Here is a 9,485-nt window from a genome sequence, read left to right as displayed (position 1 = left end):
ATGAGGACTTGAACTCAGTCCCAGGCACTACGAGATAAAACAAAGAAACACAACACAGACTTGAAGATCTACAGTAAAAATCAACTACTTTTATCAATAAACTGGTGACAAGTAAAGGAAGACTTACAACATACTAATCAAATGCAGTGGATGCTCCTAGTTTGACCCTGATTTATTTGTGTCTAACTATATAATTTATTTGAAATAGCTGGAGAAATCTCTGTATTGGGCATTTGATATTAAAAAATTATTTTTATTTTCAATTGTGGCTGTATTAAATATTTCTTTTCATTACAAAACTACAATTTTTTAGAAGAAACCTGATGATGACAGGGTTTGCGGGGAGTCTGTTCATAGTAGGGTGAGTCCCACAGTGGTGATGGCTGCCTGGGCAGTTTCTTGGCTGCACTACCCATAATCCTCAGGTACCAGGGCTAGCATATGACCTGCAGTTCCTATGGACCATACATATACTGAGGGTCATGTGGGCAGAATGCTGGACTGCATTACCCAGAATCCTCAGGGGCCCACAGTTCCCAGGAGCCTCTGTGGCAAGAAGAGCATGGGCAGAAAACTACTACCCAGAATTCATGGGGCCTCCTGGCAACTGTATTCCCAGAGCCTTTGTGGAGAATTCTTGACTAGGCAGGCAGTTGCTGGGATATGCTACCAAGAATTCTCAGTGTACCAGGGCAAGCATGTGGCCCAAAGATTTCAGAGGTCCTCCTGCTGAGTGCTGAGCAGTAGAATCCTGGACTACACTCTCCACATTCTTCAGGGTGCCTGGCAAGAATGTGGCAAGCAACTCCCAGGAGTCTCTGGGGTGAAGGCCGCAAAGTTTCCACAGACTGCACAACCCAGGATCCTTCATGGCCTGCAGTGCCCAGAGCCCTTTGCAATGAGTAGTGACATATTGCACTACCCATACCCGTTTGGACCTGCAGCTCACAGAGACCTCCACAGTGAGGGCTGTGTGGGCAAAATGACAAACTATGCTACCTATTACCCTTGGGTTCCTGCCATTCCTGGGATTCTCTGGGGTGAGGGCTGCAACGGTAGACCACACTACCTAGAATCTTCAGGGTACCAGGGAAAGCATGGGATCTGCAGCTTCTGTGGTCCTCCCAGTAGGGCTGCATGGGTAAAACACTGGAATACATTATCCAGAATCCTCCAGGGCTGTAGATCCTAGGATCCCCTTGTGCTGATCAGACAAACCATTAGCCCATGTTACCCACAGTCCTCAGGGGCTGTAGCTCCCAGGATCCTCTGTGTTAATTGAGCAAGAACATAGCATCATATTACTCATATTCTCAGGGGCTGAAGCTCCCAGAACCAACTGTGGTGAGTACTTGTAGGCAGAAGACTACACAACCCAGCATCTGTGGGTGGGATATTTCCCAGGTGAGTATGCAGCCTGCAACTCCCAGAAGCCTCCACAGTGAGGGCTATGTTGAAGATCAACCTATACTACCCAGAACCCCCTTGGGACTTGCAGCCCTAGACACCTTCCTGTGGAGGGAGGGCTTCATAGGCAAGGTTTGTATTGTGTTACCCAGATTCCTTGGGGTGCCCAGGCAGGCCGTAGTATGCAGATCATGGGACCCTTGATGCCCAGGACCACTTAGGTAGGATGAACTGCACTATCCAGAATGATCACTGGTCCACATCTCTCAGAGACATTTGAGGTCAGGGCTACCTAAGTAGAACAGATTATAATACCCAGAATTCCTGGGGGCTCAGAACTCCAAGAAGCCACTATAGTGTGGGCTGCACCGACAGCACCAGACTACCATGTACATAATCCTGGGCGGCCTGCAACTCCCAGAATCCTCTGTGGCGAGGGTTGCTTGGCCTACTAACACCAGACTACATTTCCCAGAATCCCTAGGGGTGTCTTGTGATGGGGTAGTCAGCAGCTCCCAGAAACCTCTGCAAGAGGGTTGCATTGTACAATAATGGATGACACTACCCAGAAGCCTGTGGGTATTTGCTACTTGCAGCCCCCATAGGCTTCTGGGGCCAGGGCTTTGTGGGAAGAACACCAGACTCCACTGCCTAGAATCCCTGGGAATTCTGAATGAATGTGCAGCCTATAGCTCCCAGAGGCTGCTGGGAGCTTGGTCTGAGCTTAGGTTCTCCTAACCTAGATAGTGGTCACCTTGGGCTGGGATTTAACTGCTTTTATTAAAAGCGATGATTGTAAAGTGGGGCAGTGCTGGCTAAGTCACTCCACCTTAAAGACCACACTTCCCAGAGGCCTCTGTGATGTTCAGTTTCTGGCCTTCTGCCTTTGGGCACAGTGAGTGAAGCTGGGGCTCCCTGTGGTTGTGCATGTCCATGCCTCTGCCTGCCTGGTGTCTGGCTGCAGCAGCACTTGATCTGGTGGAGTGCAGGGCTGGGGTCGCAGGAAGGTGGTCTCCAGGATTCCCTTTTCTTCTTTCCTGAGATTCCACTCCTTGTGATGCCAAAGATAACACAGACGGATCGAGGTAAGGCAGTGGATATATATATATATATTCTTAAACTTTTTTTTGTTGGTACCTGGGATTGAACCCCGGGGCCCTTAACCACATTGGCAACCCATTTTGTATTTTATTTAGAGACAGTCTCACTGAATTCCTTAGGGCCTCACTAAGATGCTTTGAACTTTGAACAATCCTCCTGTCTCTGCCTCCTGGGATTACAGGTGTGTGCTACCCCACCTGGCTGGGAACAGATTTTATTCAGAACAGTTGAGGGTGGAAGGAGCTCAGGTTCACCAGGAAGCCGGGAGCAGCACGGCCCCCAGGGGGAGGAGCGACCTGTGCCGGGCGTGGCCGCAGGGGTGTGGCCGGCAGGGGGCGGGGCCTAGTGGCACCATATTTGATTCCACTGCTGCCACCTTCAGGTTGAGGACGTGACGCTCTTCCTCAGGGCCAACCCAGGAGAGCCCTGGCTCCGACTTGGTGGTCACTCCACAGGGAGGGGCAGAGCTCCCTTCTCAGAGCTGCCTGAGGGAGATGCCTGACTTGGGGACACTGTGGGTCATGTCTCTAGGGACGCCTGGAGCTCCCTTCTCCTCAGAGCAGCCTGAGGGAGACGACCTGGGGACACTGTGGGTCACATCTCTAGGGACGCCTGGAGCTCCCTTCTCAGAGCTGCCTGAGGGAGATGCCTGGCTTGGGGACACTGTGGGTCATGTCTCTAGGGACGCCTGGAGCTCCCTTCTCAGAGCTGCCTGAGGGAGATGCCTGGCTTGGGGACACTGTGGGTCATGTCTCTAGGGACGCCTGGAGCTCCCTTCTCCTGAGAGCTGCCTGAGGGAGATGCCTGGCTTGGGGACACTGTGGGTCATGTCTCTAGGGACGCCTGGAGCTCCCTTCTCAGAGCTGCCTGAGGGAGATGCCTGGCTTGGGGACACTGTGGGTCATGTCTCTAGGGACGCCTGGAGCTCCCTTCTCCTGAGAGCTGCCTGAGGGAGATGCCTGGCTTGGGGACACTGTGGGTCATATCTCTAGGGACGCCTGGAGCTCCCTTCTCCTCAGAGCAGCCTGAGGGAGACGACCTGGGGACACTGTGGGTCACGTCTCTAGGGACGCCTGGAGCTCCCTTCTCAGAGCTGCCTGAGGGAGATGCCTGGCTTGGGGACACTGTGGGTCATGTCTCTAGGGACGCCTGGAGCTCCCTTCTCAGAGCTGCCTGAGGGAGATGCCTGGCTTGGGGACACTGTGGGTCATGTCTCTAGGGACGCCTGGAGCTCCCTTCTCCTGAGAGCTGCCTGAGGGAGATGCCTGGCTTGGGGACACTGTGGGTCATATCTCTAGGGATGCATGGAGCTCCTTTCTCCTCAGCAGCCTGAGGGAGACACCCTAGAAGCTTCTGGATGAACAGGCAGCAGGTGAGGGGAAGGTGGGGAGTGTGAGGAGAAAGCCCTGTCCTGGGCCTGAGAGCTGAGGGGAGCCTGGCTGGGAACTCTGCCCTCCCCTTCAGTGTTTCATTGAGGCTGGCTATGCAGCAGCCCTTCCTTAGGCTGTGACCCTCATCATCTTAAAACAGTGGCCTGGGTTGTTTCTGGGGAACCTGGCAGGAAGGAAGGAGGAATGCTGGGGGCGGGTCCTGAGCCAGAGGGAATGGGGCCCCAGTGCACCCCATTACTCATCTCTGTAATATTCTAATGGTTCATGTTCTCTTTTTTTATACTGATAACCTCTGTATTTTTTTTTTTTATTTGCTGTCATATATTTTGGTTCATTTTCTCTTGCAGTGTCAAAATAGAAAAAATGTTGAAAAATTCAAAAGCACATGTGTTAAGTCGCTGTCATATATTTTGGTTCATTTTCTCTTGCAGTGTTAAAATAGAAAAAAATGTTGAAAAATTCAAAAGCACATGTGTTAAGTCGCTGTCATATATTTTGGTTCATTTTCTCTTGCAGTGTTAAAATAGAAAAAAATGTTGAAAAATTCAAAAGCACATGTGTTAAGTCCACTAAGTTTTTAAAGTTTAAATTAATTATTTCTCACAGTAAGAATTTATTAAAAATTTATTCCATGGCTTCCACGGAACTAAACTCATTAACTACATTTTTCTTTGACTGAGACAGTCAGAGTTTGTCAGTACGTGTACATTTTCTCCCTTTTAAAAATGGTTTTATTAGTGCATTTTAGTTATACACAATAGTGGAGTTCTTTTTGACATATGCAGACATGCATGGAATATAATTTTCTCCATTTCATTCCCAGTACTTGTACTTTCTTCTCTTCCTCCCTCCTGCTCCCCTCCTCTACGGTTCTTTCTTTCTTTCTTTATTGTTTTGTTAAATTGGTGCTTTATAGAAATACATGAAAGTGGAATTCACTGTGGTCTATTCATATGTGTACATACATTGGTTGGTCAATTTTGTTCCTCAGTTTCTCTCTTTTCCTATCCCTCCTTTTCCCCACCTCTATCCCCTTCTTTTCCACTGACATCTCTTTTATTTTCATGGGCTCATCCCCCACCCTTTAAAAAATTTTTTTAGTTGCAGATGGACACAATATTTTGTTTATTTGGTTTTATGTGGTGCTGGGAATTGAACCCAGTGTCTCACACGTGGTAGGCAAATGCTCTACCACTGAGCCACATCTCCAATCCTGACTTTTTCACTTATTTCTAGCTAGTTTCTGCATATGAGATAAAACATTTGACCCTTGACTTTCTGAGTCTGGCTTATTTCACTTAACATGATGTTCTCTGTTTCCATTCATTTACCAGCAAATGTGGTAATTTCATTCTTCTTTATGGCTAATTTGTTGTGTATATCACATTTTCTTTATCCATTAATCTGTTGATAACCACCTGGGCTTGTTCCTTTACTTGACTATTATGAATTGTGCTATAACACCAATATGGCTGTATCACTACTGTGTGTTGATTTTAGTTCTTTTGAATAAATACCAGGGAGTGGGACAACTGGGTCATATGATGGTTCATTCCTAAGTAATGTTGTAAGTAGTCTCCACACTGCTCTCCAGAGTGGTTGCACTAGTTTGCAGTCCTACCAGTAACATGTGAGTGGAACTCTTCCCACATCCTTGCCAGCTTGTCATTTGTGTTCTTGATATTTGCCATTCTGACTGGAGTCAGATGAAATCTCAATGTAGTTTTGATTTACATTTTCCTGATTGCTAAGGATGTCAAACATTTTTTTCACATATTTGTTGCATTTCTTCTTTTGAGAAATGTCTGTTTATTTATTTTGTCCATTCTTAATTGAGTTATTAATATTTTGTATTGTTTTGAGTTCTTTATATATTCTGGATATTAATCTCCTGTTGGAAGAGTAACTGGCAGAGATTTTATCCCATTCCAAAGGTCTCCATGCTCCTGTTTCCTTTGCTATGCAGAAGCTTTATAATTTGAAACTGTCCCACTTACTGAGTCTTGGTTTTATTTTTTGAACTTTATGGGTCTTGTTAAGGAAGTCAGTGCCTGTGCCAATATGTTGGAAACTCAGGTTTCTGTGAGCCCAATCTAGCTTTTCTACTGACTTATACCTTCATTTTAGAAATCCTTTATGTTGAATTGATTGATCATCTAGATCATGAAGATTTGAAATAAAATCAAAATTTGTTAAAGGTTAGATAACACTTAACTGTGAGCCCTGGTGATCCTGGGGCTTTTTGCAGTGGGAGATCTCTCAGCACCAGTCCAAGCTTTCCTATGCTGGTTGATTGATTTGTAATTTTCTTATTTTAGCACCATTTTGCAAAATCTGTATTTACAAGGAAATCCCCACATGTCTTCCCAGTTTTCAGTTTTGTGCAGTAGGTTTGTCCTATTCAAGTTTTAATTTCTAATTTTTCTAGTTTTCTACAAATAGCACTTTATATTTTAGTTTTTAAGAGTCTACAGCTTCTAGCAAATAGTTCATTGTTCATGAACATTAAAATGCATTGAAATGGGCTGGGGCTCTATCTCAGTGGCAAAACACTTGCCTAGCATGTATGAGGCACTGGGTTCAATGTTGAGCACCACATAAAAATAAGTAAATAAACTAACTAAAATCATATTAAAATGACATTGAAGGTAGAATAAAAGGAGATGGGCTTTATAACAACAGTGCATTCTCCCTCATTCTTTTGCCGTACTGAGGATTGAATCCAGGATTTCATGCATCCTAGGTAAGTTTTCCATCACTGAACATCCCCAATTCTTTTTAGTTTTGAGAAACAGTCTTGCTAAGTTTCCCAGGCTGGCCTCAAATTTGCAATCCTCTTTCCTCAGCTTCCCTAGCAGCTTGTATTATAGGCGTGGGCAACCATGCCAGGCTCTTCTCCTCTTAGCATTATGTAATGAATACCTGCCACTTCCACAGCACTTTTAGGCCAATTGGTACAGAGCAGGTAGTGGTGGTGGGTGGCCCAGGGACTACTGCCTCCAGATTCAGAGTGGCTGCTGGCGACTAGTGGTGGTGGGTGGATGATCAGGCAGGCTGTCATTATCTCCACCCAGTGATGGAAGGCCAGAGATTGAGGTCCCTGAGCTAGAGACCATCTGAGCTCCTCACCATCTGTGGTCCCTCTGACTCTTCTCCAGAAACCCCTCCTCCTCCAGAACCCCTCCATACCTGCCCCCTCCAGGCCTTGTCCCTCCTCTAGACCGTGCCCTTCTGCAGGCCCCACGCTTCCTCAGGCCCTACCCTCTTCCAGATTCTGCCCCTCCTCCAGGCCCCACCCTCTTCCAGATTCTGCCCCTCCTCCAGACTCCACCCTCTTCCAGATTCTGCCCCTCCTCCAGGCTCCACCCTCTTCCAGACTCTGCCCTTCCTCCAGGCCCCACCCTCTTCCAGACTCTGCCCTTCCTCCAGGCCCCACCCTCTTCCAGATTCTGCCCCTCCTCCAGGTTCCACCTTCTTCCAGGTCCACCTCCTCTCTTGACCTTACCCCTCATCTAGACTTGCCCCTCATCTAGACCCCACCCATCCGCTAGGGCCTGCTCCCTCTTGGGCTACAAGGCCACCCCCACCGCTACACTCAGTGAGCTAATTGGCAGTATGTTTGTAATGGTACACAAAACTATGTCTGTTGTACAAACATTGACGTCCTACGTTGAAGGTAGACTATGTTTACTTTTCTTCTTCTCAATAGTCAGTAGTCAGTTTTTTGATTGTTTTGATGATTTGCTTAATGTAACATTCTTTACCATGTGACACTGCTGTTCATGATAGTCTACCTGTGTTAGCTGAGCTAGTTTGTGATAGGAAGAAGAGTATTTTGATTCTGATAGTCTGAACTGTTTCAGGCCAACATGTTTCTTAGGAACAGTGATTACTCATTTTTTATTTAATTACACAAATAAAGCACAAATTATATATATATATTTTGTGGTACTGGGTGTTGAACCCAGGGTGTCTTGCATGCTGGGCAGGCATTCTTCCACTATGCCCCATAGAGCCTTTAATTATCATTAACTTCATGATAAGCTAAAGTGGAAATAAAATCACTTAGAAATTCAGCTAAATTTGGAACCATTTGAGAGTTTGGGAATCTAGTTCTTTGTGGTTTCTAGAAGGTACACTGTTTTGCCACAACACAGCAGCATCTAAGGGCACTCCTGGACTGAGCGACCACCTGTGCTCCTCCTCACAACTCACCACTTCCTGCAGAGCATCATGGAAGAGATGGATGCTGGTGTCTTTTTTAAACTCTTCTGCTTGGGAGGCGTCACTCATGGTGGTTGTAATTTCTGCTTACCTTTTTCTTTTCTTGAACTGTTTGTCCTAGTAACAAATATTTGATTCTATTACTGCTTTAAAGGATATGCATAGAAACAAAATAAAAACAAGGATTCTTTGGGATAAGGAATCCAAAGTCACAGTGAGTCAATTTATCATTGGAACATTTTTTTTTCTTTTTGCTTTTTTGGGGTGCTGGGGATAGAACCCAGGGCCTTGTGCTTACAAGGCAAGCACTCTACCGACTGAGCTATATCCCGAGCCCCTGGAACATTTTTTTTAAAAGTCACTCTTTTGAGAAAGTTTAGCCATAAATTGAAATAATCTCTAAAATGTTATTTTTTTCTCTAAAATGATCAGGTTTTTAGAAGGCACACCCAGGACCTAGTGACAGCATAAAAATATAAATTTACACATATCTTATTACATCAACATAAAACATGTAAATAAAAGGCATGTATCTTGAATTAAATATTTGAATTATTTAATTTTGTGTCACAAATGCCTATAATAAAATTATAGAACTGACTGTCAGTTACCAGTAATTAACTCTAAATAAACAAGTAGATGTCTGAAAAAATATAAGCACGTCTTAAGGTTTTATTTTAGAGTGGTTTAATCTTTATGCAGAAATTGCAAAGGAAGTGCAGAGATTGCCCAGGTAGCCTCACCTTGGTTTTCCCTTGTGATGACTTTTTATGTGACTGTCTCAGATACGTTAACATCTTAGACAATTTGTCATGAAGAACAAATACTGGTCTGCTACTGTTAACTGAAATTGTATTTCCTTTGGATTCTGAGTTCTGCCTCTTCCTGTTCCAGGACCCCATCCAGGACCCCATCCAGGACCCCATCCAGGACCCCATGTGACATCTAGTCATCATGTCTCCCTAGACTCCTCTTGGTGTGACAGTTTCTCTGACCTTCCTTGTTCTGATGACCTTGACAGTGTTGAGAAGGACCTTTCAGGTATTTTTTGATTATTCTCCATTGGGGTTTCCTAGTTTTTCCTCATATTAAGACTGGGGTTTTGGGTCTGGGGAAAGCAGGTCACAGAGGTGGAGAACTGCTCTGTCATCTTGTGTCCTCAAGGTGAATGTCATGTTGATACTGACTGTGCTCATCTGGCTGAGGCAGTGTCTTTTAGGTTCCCTTGTTTTTCCCTCATATTTGTTCTGGGGCTATTAGTCTATAGAAAGCAGGTCACAGAGGAAGAGCACTGCTCTGTTATCTCTTGCTCTCAAGGTGAATGTCATGTCAGTACAACTGTACTCAACTGGCTGAGGTTGT

This window comes from Sciurus carolinensis, chromosome 16, assembly GCF_902686445.1.
Source record: "Sciurus carolinensis chromosome 16, mSciCar1.2, whole genome shotgun sequence".
In the NCBI taxonomy this organism is placed as follows: Eukaryota; Metazoa; Chordata; class Mammalia; order Rodentia; family Sciuridae; genus Sciurus; species Sciurus carolinensis.
Note: the sequence above shows the minus strand (reverse complement) of the source record.